General features: G+C 39.8%; 1 protein-coding gene across 1 annotated transcript in view; it reads left to right on the top strand.

Annotated features, from left to right (window-relative positions):
- The window catches only part of grik4 (glutamate receptor, ionotropic, kainate 4), a 514,994-nt gene that overhangs the window by 159,897 nt on the left and 332,944 nt on the right, over nt 1–22,153 (top strand). The gene's annotated exons all lie outside the window — the stretch shown is intronic.

Genomic DNA, 22,153 nt, shown 5'->3' with positions numbered 1-22,153 from the left:
CAACACACGTGCAAACGGGTGAATAATGTCTCTGTGGTCAAATCTTCAAACATAACACAACAGGTGAGTTCAAGTTCATAAGGATCATAGCGTTAGCAACAGTCACTTCCCTCTGACACGATTAACGTGTTTCACAGGAGAACATCAGAGCAATCCACGGGGAGCACAGGAGAACATCAGAAGAATCCACGAGGAGCACAGGAGAGACAACAGGAGGGGGAGAAGATCCACAGAGAAGCATCCATGCAACTTCGATACCAGCCGGTGAGTGAGTGAATGAGGTAAGTATTTGAAGGGTGTGGTGATTGCTGGTGCAGGTGACGGTGATTAGAATTCTGGTGATGGTTCACGGGTGTGCTGTGGTGGTGATTGGCTGGTTGGTGGAGGATCGTGGTGATTGGGGCTGAGGGAACGTGCAGAGGGTGTGACATCACCCCCTCCTCCACGGGTGACTCCTGGCACCCAAGAACGGCGACGGGGACGACCACGACCTCTGGGAGCTGGGCGTTCGGGATGTTGGCGGTGGAATTCCTCGAGGAGAGTCGGGTCCAGGATGTCGTCACGGGGTATCCACGATCTCTCCTCGGGTCCGAACCCCTCCCAGTCCACTAGGTACTGGAGCTGGCCGTTCCGCCGCCGGGAGTCTAGGATTTCTTGGACTTGGTAGATGTTATCTCCAAGGATCTCTGGCGGGTCGGGAGGAGGAGGTGACTCCGATTCTGTGGAGGAAGGGAACAGGGGTTCAGTGTGGCGTTTGAGTAGGGAAACGTGAAACGAGGGAGCGATTCTGTAATGTGGAGGTAGGTTTAGACGGTAGGTGACAGGGTTGATTTGTGAGTGCACGGTGAAGGGCCCTATGTAGCGGGGACTCAGCTTCCTGCTGGGCAGCCGGAGGCGTATGTCTCGAGTGGACAGCCATACTTGGTCCCCGGGGAGGTAAACTGGGTTGGGTAGCCTACGACGGTTGGCGTGTTCCGTATGCCTCCGTACTGCCCGCTGGAGATGGACGTGCGCTGAGTCCCACACCCTCTCGCTCTCTCGGAACCAGTGATCTACCGCGGGCACCTCGGAGGACTCTCCAGTCCATGGAAACAGAGCTGGTTGATAACCTAGAATACATTGGAATGGGGTTAGACCAGTAGAGGTTTGACGGAGGGAATTTTGCGCATACTCAGCCCACGGTAGATACTGGCTCCAGGTGTTTTGATGTTGGGAACAGTACGTCCGAAGGTAGCGGGAGATTTCCTGTATTTTCCGTTCGGTCTGCCCGTTCGTTTGAGGGTGATATCCGGATGACAGGCTGACTGTGGTACCCAGGAGTTGGAAGAAGGCCCGCCAGACCCTGGAAATGAATTGGGGTCCCCGATCGGACACGATGTCTTCTGGGAGTCCGAAGTTCCGGAATACATTGTGGAACAGTGCTTCTGCGGTTTCTAGTGCTGTGGGGAGACCTTTGAGAGGTATTAATTTGCAAGCTTTTGAGAATCGATCGACTACCACTAAAATTGTGGTGTAACCCTGAGAGGGGGGCAGGTCTGTGGCGAAGTCAATGCCCAAGTGTGTCCAGGGTCGGCGGGGAATAGGTAATGGTTGTAATTTACCTTCAGGTAAGCGGCGTGGGGTTGTGTTAACGGCGCAGACCGAACATCCTTGGACGTACCGTTCCACTTCCCTGCTCATGTTGGGCCACCAATATTTCTGCTGGAGGAGCGAGAGGGTTCGCCTGCTGCCAGGATGTCCTGAGCCGGGGGACGTGTGCGTACTATCCAGCAGAAGGGGTCTGAGACGGCTTGGGACATAGACACGACCCGGGGGAAGCTCCGGTGGTGCAGGTTCCTCGAAGGTGGCGGCTCGTATATCTTCATCCAGCTGCCATAGTATGGGTGCGAGAAAGACAGATGGGGGTAGAATTGGATCAGGAACGTCAGAGGTAGGTTCAGGTGAGTACATACGTGATAGGGCGTCTGCTTTGGTGTTTTTGTGGCCGGGTTGGTAAGTAATGTTGAAATCGAATCGGGCAAAGAATAGTGACCAGCGAGCTTGACGGGCATTTAGTCTCTTGGCGTGCTGAATGTACTGGAGGTTCTTGTGGTCGGTTATTACGGTGAAGGGGAACTGGGCTCCTTCCAACCAGTGCCGCCACTCTTCGAGGGCGAGCTTTATTGCCAGCAGTTCGCGGTCTCCAATTCCATAATTCTGCTCGGCTGGGGTGAGTTTCTTGGAATAGTACGCACACGGATGGAGGGATCGGGGTTCATCAGACCACTGGGACAGCACAGCTCCTACGCCTACGTCCGCCGCATCAACTTCCACCACGAAGGGCCTTGAAGGGTCGGGGTGCTTGAGGATAGGAGCGGTGGTGAACATCAGCTTTAGACGGTCGAAGGCTTGCTGAGCCTCTGGAGTCCACTGTAGTACCCGGCGTCCTCCCTTTAAGAGGGAAGTGAGTGGAGCCGATAGGAGGCTATAGTTTTTTATAAAGCGTCGGTAGAAGTTAGCGAAGCCTAAGAAACGCTGAAGCTCCTTCACCGTCCTGGGCTCCGCCCACTTGGCCACTGCGTCCACCTTACCGGCTTCCATACGAACTCCCTCCGCAGTGATCACGTATCCGAGAAAGGAGATGGAGGGCTGATGGAATTCACATTTTTCTAATTTCAGATAGAGTTGGTACTCACGGAGGCGTTGGAGAACCTGGCGGACGTGGTCTTGATGTTCCTTTAGGTTACGTGAGTAAATGAGGATATCGTCAATGTAGATGATTACGAATCGATGGAGGTAGTCGCGGAAGATTTCGTTCATGAAATTCTGAAATACGGAAGGACTGTTAGCCAGGCCATAGGGCATCACCTGATATTCATAGTGACCGGTCGGGGTGATGAAGGCGGTTTTCCACTCATCTCCTTCTCGGATACGGATCAGGTTGTACGCACTGCGGAGGTCGAGTTTGGTGAAGATGTGGGCTTCCCGTAGTTCCTCCAAGGCAGCTGGCACTAGAGGAAGTGGATAGGCGAATTTCACCGTGGCGTCGTTGAGCACCCGGTAGTCAATGCAGGGTCTGAGCCCGCCATCCTTCTTGGGGACGAAGAAGAAACTGGATGCTGCTGGGGACGTGGAAGGTCTGATGAACCCCTGTTGGAGAGCCTCCTGGATGTAATTCTCCATGGCCTCCTGCTCAGGACGTGAGAGGGGGTAGATCTTCCCGTGGGGTAGTTTGGCGCCTGGCAGCAGGTCGATACTACAATCCCAGGGCCGGTGCGGTGGTAGTTGTGTGGCCCGTTCCTTGCTGAAGACATCGGTGAAAGACTGATAGACGGGGGGAATGGCGGTGGTGGATTGAGTGGCAGGGCTCTCTATGGTGGTGGCGTGCAGAGGGATAGGATGGTATGGAGACTCTGCATCCGACGAGGAAGGATGGTAGCCGTGGTTCCTGCACGTTTTGCCCCACTCCAGGACCTCTCCTGTGCTCCAATCTATGCGGGGTTGGTGCTTAATGAGCCATGGTCTGCCCAGGATGACATCCACGTTGGCTCGCGGGAGTACTAGGAGGGTTAGATGTTCACGGTGGTTGTGTTGGGAGACGAGGGTCACTTTTCTGGTCCGGTGAGATATCTTACCATCGCCCAATGGTGAGTTTTGGATTGTGGTAATTTGGTATGTGACCTCATTTTGAACGGTGGGAATTCGATATTTAGCAATGAAGTGTGATGAAACAAAATTGCCAGCCGCTCCGGAATCCACGAGCACATAGATGGGGAGAGTACGAGAGTTTACTATTAGTTCAGCGGTAATATGGGGTAAGAGAGACATGGCCGGAGTAATAGATACAGTACTCACCATTGGACGAGGCGGGCGGACTGGACAGGCACTGATGAAGTGAGAGGCTTCTCCACAATATAGGCACAGACGATTATTAATTCGTCGTTTCCTCTCCGCAGGATCCAGGCGATAGGAGTCCGTAATCATAGGTTCTTCCGCATCTCGTTGGGGTGACGGTGTTCGAAGTGGAGGGAAGTTGGGTACAGACTTTGTAGAAGGACATGCTGAGAGATGTTGAGAGATGCCTACTGCCTTCTTAATAAAGGTTTCCAGCGGTACGTTGTCATCGTAAATGACCATATGCTTGCGGATCTGGGGTTTAAGCCCCTTACGGTAGGCTGCTAGGAGAGCGATTTGGTTCCAACCACTGGTGGCCGCTAGGGAGCGGAAGCGCAGGGTGTATTCGTGAATATTGGACGCACCTTGATTCAGAGTGATCAGTTCATCGTGTACGGAAAGGGGAGTGAGCACAGCTCCAAACACGTCCTTGAAGTGGGCAACGAAAGCATTATAGGAGATTAAAGCGTCGCTCCGTGAATTCCAGAGTGCGTCTGCCCATTGAAGTGCCTGCCCAGTGAGGAGGGAAATCATAAAAGATATCTTAGAAATTTCGTTAGGAAACTGGTGTGCGTTGGCTTCGATATAGAGGGAACTTTGCAGGAGGAAACCATTGCAGCCACCCGGGTCTCCGGAATAACTCATAGGGCGAGAGAGGGGCGTGTTGGAAATCGTCGTTGGAGCAGCAGGTAGAGATTGACGAAGGACGTTTACCATATCCGAAAATGGGTCAGGGGTGTCTTCGGTGATAGTGGCGCTCGCCTCCATGAGTGACGCGGTGAGTTAATACTTTTTTGGGCTGGTATCCTGTCACGACCACACACAAAGGGAGAAGGTGAGTATCTTTCAAGGTATTTATTAACAAACGTGCACAGTTCAACACACGTGCAAACGGGTGAATAATGTCTCTGTGGTCAAATCTTCAAACATAACACAACAGGTGAGTTCAAGTTCATAAGGATCATAGCGTTAGCAACAGTCACTTCCCTCTGACACGATTAACGTGTTTCACAGGAGAACATCAGAGCAATCCACGGGGAGCACAGGAGAACATCAGAAGAATCCACGAGGAGCACAGGAGAGACAACAGGAGGGGGAGAAGATCCACAGAGAAGCATCCATGCAACTTCGATACCAGCCGGTGAGTGAGTGAATGAGGTAAGTATTTGAAGGGTGTGGTGATTGCTGGTGCAGGTGACGGTGATTAGAATTCTGGTGATGGTTCACGGGTGTGCTGTGGTGGTGATTGGCTGGTTGGTGGAGGATCGTGGTGATTGGGGCTGAGGGAACGTGCAGAGGGTGTGACACATATAGCTGTCAGCCACTTGATTTGTGTCACTTGATGTGTACCTAATTTGCATTTAATTCCCCATTAAAATGCAGAACTCAGATGAAATTAATTAAAGATCACTTTACAGGTTTTTTTATTCGTTTCAGTGGCTTGAAAATGAGGTGAGGAAATTGTTGGTGTAATACATAGGGTGTTATAGGACTAGTCAGCGATTTATTGGAAAATGCAGGCTCACAGAGGGAATATGAGAGAAGGGCCGGGATCATTCCGCGGCCTCACAAACGTCCTGCTGCGCTCAGTAAAGAGAGAGAACTTCAGAGAGCTGGTATGTGGCGTGTTATTGTATCACTGGAGGACACCGAGTGGCCGTGTTCGTGGTCGCTAGAAGATGTTCCTGCAGCTTTATGGTCGATTGTTATTATTGGGCTGCACAACTGACCTTTCTCATTGGTGAAAAGTGTTTGTTCTGTGTACAATACACGTATTGTTTTGATCTTAAACTATTGTCTAAAGAGGTAGTTCACCCACAAATTTAAATTCGGTCATTATTTATTCACTCTCATGTTGTTCCAAACCCTTACGACTTTGTCTTCTGTGTAATATAAAAGAAAGGATATTTGGAAGAATGTTGGAAACTAAACAGCTTTGGATATCATTGACTTTTATTGAATGGAGTAAAGCAAACAAAAAAATCCTGAAACATTTCTTAAAATATTTTCTATGTTTCACCCACTGCAAAAAATGCTTATCTTCAAAAAAATCTTGCTTCAAACTGAAAACAAGATTATTTGTCTTGTTGGCAGATTATTTTGCTGGTTTCAAGCAAAAACACACTTCATTTTGACCTTTTTCTGAAAACAAAATAATTTTTACTTGTCTAGAAAATCTTTCTTGATTGAATTTTTTTTTTTTTAATATTTTGGCTGGAAACAAGACAAAAAATCTAAGCAAGAAAAGCATTTTTTGCAGTGCACAAGAAAATCGAATGGGTTTGAAATGACACAAGGATGATTAAATGATGATAATTTTTACTTATGGGTGAACTATCCTGTTAAAATACAATTAGACAAAATCCTATTCTATTCTATTATTTTAATACTATCCTCTTATAAAAACCCAGAAATGAAAAAATGAAAAAACACAGAGGTTTTTACTTCACAGGACGTTAATTGATGGATTGGAATTGGCCTACTTGTGGATGATAGTGATGTTTTTATCATATGTTTGGACTCTGATGGCACCTATTCACTGTAGAGGATCCATTGGTTTACACGACCATTGAGGAATTTTAACCAAAGCATGTTGCAGACATTTAATAAAGACCCTAAAGAATCATACCAACTTGTGGAAAATGGGCATCCAGGGTCCCCTTTTAAAGGGATAGTTCACCCAAAAATGAAAATTTGATGTTTATCTGCTTACCCCCAATGCATCCAAGATGTAGGTTACTTTGTTTCCTCAGAAAAACACAAACGAAGATTTTTTACGAAAACCGGTGCAGTCTGCCAGCCTTATCATGGACGTGAATGGGCACCAGACCTTTAAAAGTAAACAAAAACATGCACAGACAAATCCAAATTACACCCTGCGGCTCGTGATGATACATTGATGTCCTAAGACACGAAACGATCGGTTTTTGTGAGAAACTGAACAGTATTTATATCATTTTTTACCTTTGATACAAAGCCACGTCCATCTCTCCTGAGTAAGCGTTCGGCATCAGTCACGTCACATGAGCACGCGCTCTGTGGTAGAATACGCAAACGCCGGAAGCGATCTGTCGCATGTATACGACACTCATTGTTTACACAGAGCACAGAGATTGTGGGTATAGCGGCTATTCAAAATGGTAAATACTTGCGCTTATCCTGATTGTTTAAACCGATTTAAAGCTAAAAGATTACATTAGTTTGCACAAACTCATCCGGGACTTTTCACTGATTTCCCCTTACGGCGTTTGCGTATTCTACGCTAGAGCGCGTGCTCATGTGACGTGACTGATGCCAAACTCGTGCACATTACAGATGGACGTGGCTGTGTATCAAAGGTAAAAAATGATATAAATACTGTTCAGTTTCTCTCAAAAACCGATCGCTTTGTGTCTTAAGACATCAATGTATCGTCACGAGTCGCAGGGTGTAATTTGGATTTGTCTGTGCATGTTTTTGTTTACTTTTAAAGGTCTGGTGCCCATCCACACCCATGATAAGGCTGGCAGACAGCACCGGTTTTCATTAAAAATCTTCGTTTGTATTCTTCTGAGGAAACTAAGTCACCTACATCTTGGATGCATTGGGGGTAAGCAGATAAACATCAAATTTTCATTTTTGGGTGAACTATCCCTTTAATGTTTAATGATTTGCAAATCTATATACAGTCAGGTCCATATATATTTGGACACTGACACAATTTTTATTATTTTAGCTGTTGACCAAAACATATTCAAGTTACAGTTATACAATGAATATGGGCTTAAAGTGCACACTCTGAACTTTAATTTTTAGAGTGGTCTCATCAAATTGGTAGAAAGGTTAAGGAATTACAGCTCTTTAATATGTACCTCCCCCCTTTTTCAAGGGACCATAAGTAATTGGACAGTTGACTCAAAAGCTGTTTCATGGACAGTTGTGGGCTATTCCTTCATTTTTTCTACATCAATTAACCAGGTAAAAGGTTTGGAGCTGATTCTAAGTGTGCCGTTTGTATTTGGAAGCTGTTGCTCTGAACCCATCATGCGGTCAAAGGAGATCTGCATGCAAGTAAAACAGACAATTGTTAGGCTTCAAAAACAAAAGAAATGCATCAGAGAGATAGCAGGAACATTAGGAGTGGCCAAATCAACAGGTTGGTGAATTCTTAGAAGAAAAAGAACACACTGGTGAGCTCAGCAACATAAAAAAGCCTGGATGTTCACAAAAGACGACAGTATGGTGGATGATTGGATGATCCTCTCCATGGTAATAAAACATTTTACAACATCCAACCAAGTGAAGAATACTCTCCAGGAGGTAGACGTGTCACTGTCAAAGTCTACAATCAAGAGAAGACTTCACCAGAGCAAAATAGAGAGGGTTTACCACAAGGTGCAAACAAGGCCAGATTAGACTTTGTCAAAAAACATTTAAAAAAGCCAGATCACTTCTGGAAAAGCTTTTTTTTGGACTGCTGAAATTAAAATCAACGTGTACCAGAATGATGGGAAGAAAAAGTATGGAGAAGGCTTGGAGCAGCTCATGATCCAAAGCCTACAACATCATCTGTGAACATGGTGGAGCAGTGTAATGGCATGAGCATGCATGGCTTCCAGTGGCACTGGGTTACCGGTGTTTAGTGATGATGTGACAGAAGACAGAAGCAGCCGGAAGAATTCTGAAGTGTATAGGGATATACTGTCTGCCCAGATTCAGTTAAATGGAGCAAAGTTGTTTGGGCGGCTCTTCATAGTACAAATGGACGATGACCTAAAACAAACAGCAGAGTTTTTAAAGGTAAAAAAGTGGAATATTCTGCAATGGCCAAGTCAATCTTCTGATTTCAAATTGATTGAGCATGCATTTCACTTGCTGAAGACAAAACCAAAGGCAGAAAGACCCACAAACCAACAACAACTGAAGTCAGCTGCAGTAAAGGCCTGGCAAAGCACCACAAAGGAGGAAACCCAGTCTATGGTGATGTCCATGAGTTCCAGACAGTCATTGCCTGCAAAGGATTCTCAACATAATATTAAAAATGAACATTTTATTTATGATTATATTTATTTGTCCAATTACTTTTGAGCCCCTGAAAATGGGGGGTCTGTGTATAAAATGGTTGTAATTCCTTAGCATTTTATGTTATATTTTTGTTCAACCCCTTGAATTAAAGCTTAAAGTCTGCACTTCAATTTCATCTTGATTGTATCATTTTAAAACTATTCTAGTGGCATACAGAGCCGAAATTATGAAAAGTGTGTCAGTGTCCAAATATATATGGACCTGACTGTATATGTGAGAACGACCCTTTATGAGTCTATACTATACTGAGTGCTCCAGTCAAGATGTGATGCATCGTTTCACCGATGCTTGGAATGGACTGCTATATCTACTGTGGCCTGCTCTTTGTGTAAATGTCATTATTGAATATAACTTTCGAAAATGTATCGTTAGCTAGTAATGGCAACAGCTCATAAAGCAGTGCCAAGGCAAAACATAATTGGCTTCTCACTTGAGAAAGCTGGTCAGCCCTCGCAAGACTGGAAAATAATTGCAGCCTTGCGGCTTCCAATGCAACTGTTTCTTTGTCTGCTTAAATGGATTCTTCAATTTGTTAATTTTTTGATCTGACACATAAGTCTTTTAATAAACTATATATATATATATAAATATATTATGTTAATAGTTACAACTACAAAACAAATGGCCTCAGCTGTTGAAGCATATGGGCTTTATGGGCCGGTTTACGTCCCGTAATAATAATATGCATCTCTGATGTGTCTCCTGTGTTGGGTTGGGATGGGACTCTGAGGTGAAGGTTTCTGATTGCAGATTTAAAGCTGTATGTATATGGCCAATTTACTAAAGATTTTAGAGCAATTAAATATTAATATATGCAATAGTATTGAAAGTTTGGGGTCAGCAAGACATTTTAAATGTAAATTTAAAAATAAAATAAATATAGTAATATTGTGAAATATTGTTAAGCTGGCTTGAAAAAGCCAATTTACTGATCTGCTATTTAAATGTAAAATATATACATATATATTTAAATATATAAAAAAAATCTAAAAGTTACTCAGTATCTCCTCCTAGAGTTTTGAAGCTTCAACCACCAAACTTGGGTCAGACCTTTAGACTGTCTATGTCACTGTAACTTTTCTAACTGATCCGGCTTTAAAACCATGCTATGAACATGATTAAGGCTAGAGTTATTTTAGCAACATGCTAATTATGTCAAAACATGTTAGAAAAATGCTAAACATGCTAGAAACACGTTAGCAACATGCTAATCCTGCTAAGAATATTCTTACAACATGCTAATCATGCTGACAACATGTTAATCACGTTAAAAACATGTTAACAAAACACTAACAACAAACTTATCATGGTAAATACATGTTAAAAAATGTTTATCATGCTTAAATCATGCTAACAACATCCTAAAAACATGTTAGCCACTTACAAACATGTTAATCATGTTAAAACCCATGTTAACAACATTGCAATAATGCTAGAATCATGTTAGCAACATGCTAACAACATATTAATCATGTTAGCAATATGCTTCCAATATGTTAATCAAGCTAGAAATATGATTAGCAACATGTTGACAACATGATAATAGTGTTAAAAATGCTAACAACATACAAATAAAGCTAGAAATATGATTGGCAACTTGTTAGCAATTTTTGCTAATGTTAGAAACATGCTAACAACATGATAAAACCACGTTTCAAGTCATGTTAAAAACATGCTGGCTTTATGCTAACAACATGTTAGCAACATGCTAATCAAGTTAAAAATATGATTAACAATATGCTACCAATATGTTAATCAAGCTATAAATATGATTAGCAACATGCTAATCATGTTAAAACATACTAACAACATGATAATCATGCTAAAACATGTTAGCAATGTGTTAATCATGCTAGCAAATCGAGCTAGAAATATGATTAACAACATTCTAATCATTTAACAACATGTTAATCATGCTAAAGCACGCTAGCAACCTGCTAATCATGCGAAAACATTTTAACACATTAAATCATGTTAACAACATGATAGTAATGTGTTAAATCATGCTAAGAATGTTCTAATTGTGCTAGTGGCATTCTAGCTATGTTAAAACATGTTACATATATTTGTTTTTCAGATTTATTGCCAAAATATTGACTTTAAATTTGAAAACTAAACCTCTTCAAAACGGAAAACCTTCAAATGTCAAGCTTTTAAAACTTTTTGGCCTGCTTTTTTAAAGTCAGCTTCGAGGTTTGTCATCAGACTTTTTCTAGAATTTAAAATGAGTGTTTTCTGTTTTCGTTTATTGTAAAACTGTATTTTTTTTCTGTGATGGCGAAGCTGATTTTTAATGGCAGCCATTACTTCAGTTTTCAGTGTCACATGAACCTTCATTCAGAGAACGTCATTCTAATTGATGCTCAAGAAGTATTTCAGGCTCTTCAATGAATAAAAAGTTCAAAAGAACAGCATTTTAAAAAGAATGTCTTTACTGTCACTTTTGATCAATGTAATGCGTCCTTGCTATAAAAAAGCATTTTTTTATTTTTATTTCAAAAACCCCAGACATTAGAACGGTAGAATATATCAAATATTGTTGAAGAAATATGGCTGAAAAACAGCCCAAGTCAATCCTAAACTCTTCTAAATTCCTTTTTAGTGTTGTCCTCGCCCTCAGCTTGCCCGAAATAAATCCTAATACCTGGTGTAAACAAGTTCTGCGTCGTTAATGAATCAGAAATGGTGAATTTACCGCTGACGGTCACCCGTTTCTGAGCGGTCGTGTCGTTTTGCTGATCTCCTTCTCTGTGGCTTCTCCACACCGGGCTGATCCTGTTTTGTACTGTTTTCATGCGTCTCCTGCACTGATGCAATAAACACAAGTTTGTGTGTTGTATTCGTGACCGTCGGCTCCCTCACAGCCACAGTTTCCCTCTGTCTTCACTTCCATCCTGCGCACCTGAAAGCTCCAGATAAGCCTCACTGATGCTTGTCTGCTCAGGAGCAGATTACTTTGTAAACTGCAGGCACACTGGAGAGGAAACAAGGGAAGGGAGGGAGGATTCGGCTGACCTGAGCAGGGTAAACGACTGCTGTGCTCTGGTAAAGGTTGGTGGAGTCTGTGAGTGCTGGGCATGTTTGCTGTGCCCTGTGAGGCCTGACAGTGACTGAGTTCACTGAGTCTTCTTTAATGCTGTGAAATCAGCTCTTTTACTGCTGCCATCACACCTTTTTACTGCTGTTGGCTCTTTATGCCCCAAAAGGGTTGGCTTTATTGTTTGATCATTAAGGGAGAAAGAAAAAAAAGAGGAAACATTTCTCTGTTCTAAAATACAGCTGCCTCACTGTCAACTGTCAAAATATTGCTTCTCAACTCACAATGTATTCAAATAGAGTTAGCATGCTAAGCTATCAGCACAATGCTTCCTAAGTGTATACATTTTGAATATATTTTTTTCTCAGAGTCCACCACTCTTTGTGCTGAGATAGAATATGGGAATTCTGCTTTATAGTTTGGCTAAATGTTGGTGTCTTATGCATTATAACTAAAAAAAATAATAATTTAAAAGAAAAAAAATAAACATTCAGTAACATTTACCGAATTTAGATTTATTTCTTTTTTGCTCTGCTTTTCTAAAGGTTGTTTTTCGAAAAATATTTTTTTATTTAAATTTTTTATTTAAATTACAAACCATAGTTTATTTTTAACAGTAAGATCTTCAAATCTGCATATAGTTTTGTTTAAAAAATATAAGAAATGTTTCTTAATTAACAAATCAGCATATTAGAATGATTTCTGAATGATCATGTGACACTGAAGACTGTGTAATGAAGCTGAAAATTCAGTGCTGAATCCCAGGAATAAATTACATTTTAAAATGTACATTAAAAAAAGCAGTTATTTTAATTTTCAATGATATTTTATGATATTACTGTATTTTATTACTGTCATAAAGTATTCACAGCAACCCGTCAAAATAAAGGTTTTGTTTAACTTAAAAAAAATGGTGACAGAATTTATTACTTAATGTAATAATATTACTGCTGTTATAAATACAATTATTATTAAATTATTATTTTTAAGGAATATTTACTTGAGAAATTATTCACCAGAATTTATTTATTGGAAATATGTCAATATGCAACACAGTATTTCTAAAAAAAAAATAAAAATAAAATAATAATAAAATAAAAGAATATTTAAAAAATTTAATAAATTTAAATAATTTGATATGCTTTCTAATAAAACCATTAAAATAGAATCCAAAAAATAAATGGAAAACACAGAATTTGATAAAAATAAAAATAAATTTGAGAGAGAAGCGTATTTCATAGGGGCTTAAAAAATATTTTTTGAAACGTTTAATAAATTTGCTGTTAAATTGTGTATGTTTCATGATTACAAATAATTAGACATGCTTTTTTATTGATATTTGTTTTAATTCAACGATTAAAACAGAAACAAATCGGAATCCTAAAAAATTTAAACTGAAAAAAATAATTGGGGAAAAAATATGGCCCTACTTTTGAATAGTGGTATATATTATATTTCCAAGCATGCTTTATTGTAAAAATGCTACAGAAATTAATTTTATCTTCAGATTTATATGTGAAACACCACTCTAATATTATTTAAAAAGTTAGTTTCAACTCAGTACTAAATAAATAAATAAATAAATTATTTTATTTGAAATTAATTTTGTGAAAATATAATTAGTATTACTAAAAAAATTAATTTTATCTATTTATTCTATTGTATTTTACTGAACATTTTCAGGTGAGATTAACTAATAATAATTTTATTTGACTAAAATCAGGTATCTTACAAGGCATCGTAGTTAAGCTACATTTTGTGCTGCCAATGTTGCCCTAAAATCGTGCCTACATACAGTCAAACCTAAATTTATTCAGACACCTTTAACATTTCCCACATTATTACAGTTGATTTGCTATAGTTTAGAAAGCGGTACTAAAATATGACAAGAACTAAAAATGTGTCAGAACAAATTCATCTTGATAATGTAAGAAAACTTTGATAGAAAGGTATGTAATGGATTACACTCAACCAAAAATTCACACAACTGTTAGTATGACAATATTTACACAACTATCAATACTTTGTTGAACAATTACCAATCAATGCTTAATTTTGTTCAGTCTGTGGTGTAAAAAGGTCACATTAGCAATTTAAGAAAAAACGCTTGGTCAGGTCAAAGTGTCTGAATAGTCCTTGGTCCCAATTTTTTTTTATAAATTTGAATGGCAGTCCACTCTATGAAGAATTTTGGGGTATAATATGTCAGAGTTCACTTTATTTTGCTATCCTCACTTACATGAATAAACTATAGTGTCCTGCACCCTCTAGTAAAAAAAATGTCAAAAATGATATCTGGTGTCTGAATTATTTTTGTTTTGATTGTAGGTTGCCCACTAGAACCATTTGGAACAGAAGCCTGTGTGCATGTGTGTGTGTGCATGTGACAAATTTATCCTTCGGGGCTCTGCTGAAGTTTCTCTTGGGCCACACTCAGGCTTTCATCTTCACTGGCACCGCATCAGTTGGGCTGCATTGGTATTCAGCAAGATTTGCTCTTGTTTGAACAGCACTGTGTGCAAAGTTGTCCCAATATTTGGCTTTCCAGTTTTGAGAATGTCCAGCTGTTTTGCAGTACCAGAGGAATACAAAACCACAAAGGAGATCTGAGGGCCGACCGTTCACGTTTCTCACAGATCAGTGGAGAAATTAAATTATCGGGTATGTTGTTTGAGTCTTTTGCAGAGGAAGTGTATAGGCTCAGTCAGCCATGCATGGCAGCGTGGTTATGGGAGGATAAGGCCTGAAATGATAGATTCCGCTTACAGCTGTCCGTGCAGACAGCACTCTCTAACACATCGCGTATGCGTTTTGAATGCAGAAAGACTGCATTAAATACAGATCCTCCACCTGCACTAAAACCTTCACCCCTAGCCGCTCAAAGGACAAATGCATACATGATGTAGAGCACTTTAGCCATATTCAGTGCTGTTTAAGAAGTCAGCATGCAGAAATGTTTGAAATCAAGACCTTATATGCCTTTTCTGCCAACTTCACAGAGAAAGTGTATTTTGAAAGGGAATGTTTTGTGCTGTGGAATCCCAAGGCTCAATCTATTAAGGCTCAATTTGTGTAACTGAACACGTTAATCTTGCAGTAAAGTAAGAAAAGGTTGCTACAAAGTTATTTTCTTTTTGCTTTTCTAAAGGTCACAGATAAGAACTTGATTTTTTATCTATTACATGTTACAGGAAACAAAATCTGCCAATTATAGAGAATAAAAAGATATAACCCATGTGAAAAACTACTTAAAATCTGGTTGTGCCACTTATATTGTGACACTTATGAGTCTTTCATAGTGACATGGTAGGATTTTGGCCATATTTCTTAACAGAACTTCTTTAATTCGGCCACACTGGAGGGTTTTCAAGCATGTACTGCCTGTTTAAGGTCCTGCCACAGCATCTCAACTGGGTTCAAATCAGAACTTTGACTTAGTAACATCAGGTGCAAATACGTTTTCACCAGAGGTGTTTTCTCCAAGGTGGCAAGGGAGTATTGGATGAGAAAATGGTTGTAGAAAAATAAAACAACATAAAAAATGTATACTGCCCTCCAAAGGCAAAGTGCAGTATCTACGCCAGCACTGAAACTGAGAAAAATGCCTTTAAAGTTTTTACGCCAGCTAGTCAAACATGTTGACACTCTCGTTTCTCTGAAATGGGACAAAATTGCACCGGGAGACTTTGCCACAAAACAAAACTGTTGTCACAAAGTCCATTTTAAGCATTAGCTCAATTTTGACCAAATGTGTAGTTACTGTGCTTTGCCTTTGGAGGGCAATATAAATCACTTGTTTTTCTAAAGAAACATTGTCTAACAGCAACACCAGCAGGTAAAGTTACCGCAGGAGTCTGCGTCTCACTCGCTTCTCCTGAGTTTTAACAGACACCCTAAAGCGTTTGGTGGGGGGTAATTAAGAATGAATGGGGAAATAGTGCCTTTATCGGGATATGATTGGATATGGCAGCTGGTTGGCTGGTTATGATTGAGTGTGATTGGTTCATGCGATAAATCTCTCCTCTTTTGTTTGTGCGCATTTAGCATTCACAAATCAGTCTATTCACAGTCGCAGACTCTGTGTTTTATGTTGTTGGAATCCTTGGCTCACGCCGGGCAAATTGCATGCCTCAGATCACGAAAATTTGGGGGATTTTTTGAAAAACCTACTTTTGCGAACTAGTCTTTTTCGCCCTGTTGGAACCAAACCAGTGCAGAAAGATTCTCTAGAGTGAATATCAATAGTTACATATATATAAAAAAATTACTTTCGACTCGTCATCGCAAAGGAACGCCAAAACATTCAAACATTTTAGTAAAATGCCTATAACTCCTGAATGGAATGAAATATATTCGCCAAACTCAGATCACTTATGTAAGAGCTCAATCTGAGGTCGCAGGAAGAGAAATTGCAGAGCTTGGCCGCTTGCTGGTGCTATATAAAACCTAAAAAATGGGTTTAACTGGCAACCATTTTTCCTATGACCATGAAAATAGCTGTGCACAGTCGTGGTCCAAAGTACCACAAGTGTCTATACAGACATTTGCGTATCTCAGAAAATCGATGAATTTCAAGCACCTATTAGACAAGGTTAATGGAGGTTGATCAGAACGAAATTCGATGGGACTGTTTGACTCACAGGCCTTAAGGAATTTGAAAGAAATTCGGCGTCCACTTGATATCGCATTTTCAAGGACATACATGCACGGTTTTTCACACACATACACACAATATTCTTATCAATTGATAGAATTCCTCATTACGGACAACTTTGCCTCTAGAACCTCTGCTCTGCTGCTGACGAAAAACCTACTTTTGCGAACTAGTTCTAGTTTTTTTCTCAATCTGGAGAAAAACACAATTCTTTGGACTCTCTAGGTCAATAATTATAAAAAAGATGTTGAAATTTACCCTTTGGCAATATATACAGTAATGGGGTCATTTAGAAAAGGGGCCTTTCTAAATGTACCCAAAATCCTATAAAGCCTAAAGGAAAACTCAAAACTTCACAAAATCTGCTGGGCACATGCGACAAGTGTTTTTAAACAAGCAAAGTTTTAAGGACAGTGGACCACAGCTGGCGATATAACAGTCATAAACGTTAAAAAACATAATATTTATATGGTAAATTACCCGGATTTGCCAAAATGCTTATTTGAATAATTGATTTGGTGGTTACAGACTTGCTAAATAAAGTCTTTTTTCATATGTGCTTAAATGCCTTAAAGTGCTTGAACCCTGGTAATCAATGCTTGTTTAAATTGTTACTGTCTTGAGTTGTTATTTTGGATTAAATGTAAAATGCTTGAAAACACAAACTTGATGAGATTCATACTTGGCTTTTAATAAATAAATATTGATTACGTTGTTAATGTAGAAATATAAAATACATTTTGGGACATGAATTTACATTTGATTTTTTAAAAAGTTTGCATTACAAAACTTGTTTGCTTCAATAATTAACATTATAATTTAAAAACTGTATTTTGGGTTTAATCAAGTTGCCAAGGTTTTATGTTAGATTTTGTTGATTTTTTTTTATTTTTGAAACAATTTAGTTTAAGATAAATGCAAATGTGTGTACGTACTGTACTCTGTCTGCATGCGTAAAAATATTTATTTGTGTATTTCCAAGCATGCCTAATGGAACATTTATTTGTGAAAAGCGCTATAAAAATACATTTGAATTAAACTGAAAAATGTTTCTATTCAGGTTTAATCACTCTGAGTAGAACAAAACAGTGTCACTTTAATACCAAAAAATATTTTGGCTTGACTACAAAAATTTTAACAACTTGTTATATCATAATTAATCATTTTCACACAGTACAAGAGCTGTGTGGAACAAAAAAAAAAAAAAAAATGCTTTAATGTTTTACCAAATAGTTTTTCATCACATATATGGGGTCTTTGGCATGTCATTGTATTGTATAGCATTAAGATGTATCTTAATTGTTATCCACCTTTTTCTTTAACGTGAAAGTAAGCCTTCCGGTTCATTTACCAGAATCAACAAGAAGAATAACAACGTGCAGTAAACGGTAAAACTGTTTGCAATACTTTAATATTATTAAAATAATATGATAAGACACACCAATTTGCAATATCGTGCAGCAAAACAATGAATGAGACCGGAAGACAGACCCGTAAAATTTACAAATGGCCATGTCCACTCTTACGGGAAGAAAAACGTGGATAAAGTGGTAAACCTTTTAATTAGAAGTGGTTTCTACACACTTTTAGCTGTGTAGCGTATCTTGTATTCTGTATGGCTGTGAAAGCTCTACAGGCAAAAAGTATTATTATGAAGGCAGCTTCACATATTTTATGGATAATAATAGTAATAGTAAAATTACCTGAAATATATCTACAGCACAACCCTTTTAATGAAGTTGAATTGGTTAAAAACGTCTAATGTGATCTGTGTTTTCGGTCTGGACTGGAAACAAAGCGCTTTCTGTATGCATATTAACAGCAGATTTGGAAGATGAGTTGTCGATGAGGCCAGCTGTGTTGTTACGGCTGGCACTATAGTGTCAATCCAGAGGGTCTTAGCTGGCAGCGGCAGTGAACCGTGAAGGTTGGCACCGGCGAACCGCACCACATGGGTTCGGTGCCGCCTATGTCATTCATTTCCAATTGGTCGAAGCATTTCTCTGGATAAAAGTCCTGAATAGTGTAGCATATGGGTGGTGAGAGGCAGCCGGCTGGAGAGAAAGTGTTGTTTCATCAATTGTGCATCTAATTGTTTTATGCACAGAAACACATTAAGCTCAGAACTCTTAATTGAATAATGAATGTCCCTGCTTCAACGCAGCAATTTCAAATCAGCTTTTAGTTAGCAAAGCTACAGAATCTTTGCCTTTGTGTTTTACCTGTGATCCAGAGCAGAGTTGTGTTAAGTCAGTCCGCCATGATCCGAGGCCACGTGAGTGACAGGCTCTTATCGGTGGTCTAGCTGGCTGATGAGAGTTCAGTAAGGGTCAGCATGAATTAAAGAGCAGGTAATTAAAATGTCCCGGGTACATGGCGCCGCTGCTTCGTTTATCTCCTCACGCAGCCGCTGACGGAGATATGCGCTACAAATAAAGAAAGGCTGTGTTATAAATTCCAAGTTCAACAGCATCTGATAGCCGATGCATTGAACTCCCTCTGTCATTTGTGTGTTTCTGACTTTAATAATGCTGAAGTCTCATTGTCCACTGTTATGACCTTTGCCCCCCACTGTTGTATGCACAGTATGGGTGAGATATGTGTTATCAAGAGTTTAGTTCTTGAAATTATTAGCTTTCTAGGCTTTTGAGATTCAGTTAACAAATTTTTTTCTTCACTGACAACTTTCTGACGTGTGGAAATTATTATTTTTCCTTAGTTCAGTCTCATTATAAAAGGTAAACATGTATGGCTACATGAATCATCAAAATAAAACTGTACATGCAATATGGCTTTGTGTAATTATCAAATAGCAAAGGTTGTGATTTAATTCTATAAAAGTATGCACCAGTTTCAAAGTGAAGCACAGCACTGTGTTCTTACAGTTGAGGTAAAAAAATTACATCCCTCTTTCAGAATCATTAAAAATGTTAATTGTTTTACCAAAATAGTGATAATACAAAATGCATGTTATTGTTTATTTGGTACTGACCTGAATAAGATATTTGACATAAAATATGGTTACATAGTCCACAAAATAAAATAATAGTTGAATTCATAAAATATATAATATACATATCCCCGTTCAAAAGTTTACATCCCCTTAAATCTTAATACTGTGTTGTTACTTGAATGATCCACAGCTTTGTTTTTTTGTTAAGTGGTATTTGTTTATGAGTCCCTTATTTGTCCTGAACAATTAAACTGCCTGGTGTTCTTCAGAAAAATCTTTCAGGTCCCACAAATTCCTTGGATTTCCAGCACTTTTGTGAATTTTAACCCTTTCCAACAATGACTGCATGATTTTGAGATCCATCTTTTCACACTAAGGACAACTGATGAAGCTAGTACAGAAGGTTTGAACGCTCACTGATCAGCACCACTGATGAGCTCCAGAAGGAAACACGATGAATGAATTTGAAGATCAGGGTAAATTGAACATATTTTGTCTTACGGGAAGCATAAAACTATCTTCTGTAGCCTGAAAAAATATGACATTTAGGCAAAATAAGAAAACGTACACATCTCCATTCTGTTCAGAAGTTTTCACCCGCTCCCCCCGCCTCTCAATGCATGATTTTTCCTTCTGGAGCATCAGTGAGCGTTTGAACGTTCTGTAATAGTTGCATATGAGTCCCTCTGTTGTGCGCAATGTAAAAAGATGGATCTCAAAATCGCACAGTCATTGTGGAAAAGGGTTCAAAAACACAAAAATGCTGGAAAACCAAAGAATTTGTGGGACTTAAAGGTTTTTTCTAATGAACAGTAGGCAGTTTAACTGTTTAGGACAGACAAGGGACTCGTGAACAACTATCACTAAACAAAAAAAACGCAGATGTGGATTATTCAGGTAACAACACAGTATTATTAAATTAAGGGGGTGTAAACTTTTGAACAGGGTAATTTTTAAAAGTTTAAAACTATTATTCTCTCTTGTGTACTATATGTAAATATCTTTTATCTGAAATCTCTTTTTCAGGTCAGTACTAAATAAACAATTAATATTTTTTAATGATTCTGAAAGGGGGATGTAAACGTTTGACCTTTAACTGTATACACATGAGCAGCTCAAGATATGGTGTCTTCAGTCTCTCAAATTGGCAAAAGAAGAAGAAGAAGAAGAAGAACTGCCAGAGGGTTGAGCTGGCTAACTAGCATGCTGGGTGTTTATCTAAATAGTATTTGTTTGGCAAGTTTTGCAGATAGTTTTTTGCCCATTACCATTGATTCTGGGTCTTTACACACACTACCGATGAGTTGGTGGTTGTCTCTTGTAAAAATCTTGGGTCTATCAGAGTTCTGCCTCATATCAGATGTCATTACAACTCCCCAGGAGGCAGTTGTTGTAGTGAGGTGGGAGGAATGAGTCAGTGTGGAACAGATTGTCCATTGTGGTCTGAGGACTGCTAGAAAGAGTAATAAAACTCAGTCAAGCAGAGTTACCTTAATTTGAGTGATCTAATGGATGAAGACATTGGTGGCCAGTAGAGGCATCAGTGAGCAGTTCTTTCATTTCAGAAGATACTTTACTTCTGTACTAAGTAATTCCATCTCTGTCCATGAGGTCTTTTTATCTTCTTTTTTCCCCTTTAACCTTCACTTTGTTTCAGTGTTTTACACAGATTTTAAAGGAGACGTTGGATGCTCATTTTCCACGAGTTGGTATGATTCTTTAGGGTCTTAATGAAATGTCTGCAACAAACTTTGGTTCAAATTCCTCAATAGTCATGTAAAACAACACCCTTTTTACCTCATCAAAAACAAGTAACTTGTCGGTACATGTCTCTTTAAATGATAATGAGCTACTGCTCACCTCGGACCGGGAGAAAATCAAGACTCTTGTGTTCACTTTTACATCCAGCTACAAAACACCTGCTTTGCTTACGAGATGCTGTTGCTACAGCTGCCTGAGTGCGGAGACAACAATGTACAGCGCACAACTGGCTGGGGGCAGAAATATGCTAATACAGGACAGTCTGTCAGTGGTCGTGGGCGGAGCTTGAGCAGTATGATACCATACTACTCAGAAAATCAAAACGACTTGAAAATTTAGACTGTTTAGGTTTTGTGGATATTAAAAAAAGAAGTTGAATGTTCACACACTGCTAAGACACATTTACATGCAAACACCATGTAAATGTGAATTTTGAATCTGATCTCCTTTAATTACAAACTGTCGTGGCAACCTGCCCACAACCCCCTAACATCATGGCGGCATGTTTTCCAGAGAACCGAGTGACCGCTCCAAGGGCACAAATGGATAGCTTTAATTTTACAGTGAACAAACTAGCTCAGACCTCAAATAGATCATTTTACATCCCCTCTTAAAGTGTGATTACCTGCCACTTGCTCTAGAAATCCATAAATCTGGATTTGTTCCATTGCATTATGACTTGGCCAGTGTCCGAAGAGGGGTGGATCACAAAGCCAGAGGCGACAGGTGCAATAGCTCACAGACGACAGGTCATGAAGTGAAGAAATGAGAGCGTCGTATCCCACAGCAGATGATCAGTCGTCAATGAGTT

The sequence above is a fragment of the Garra rufa genome, chromosome 14 (assembly GCF_049309525.1).
Source record: "Garra rufa chromosome 14, GarRuf1.0, whole genome shotgun sequence".
NCBI classification, from domain to species: Eukaryota; Metazoa; Chordata; class Actinopteri; order Cypriniformes; family Cyprinidae; genus Garra; species Garra rufa.
Note: the sequence above shows the minus strand (reverse complement) of the source record. Positions and strands in the feature narration are given on the sequence as shown.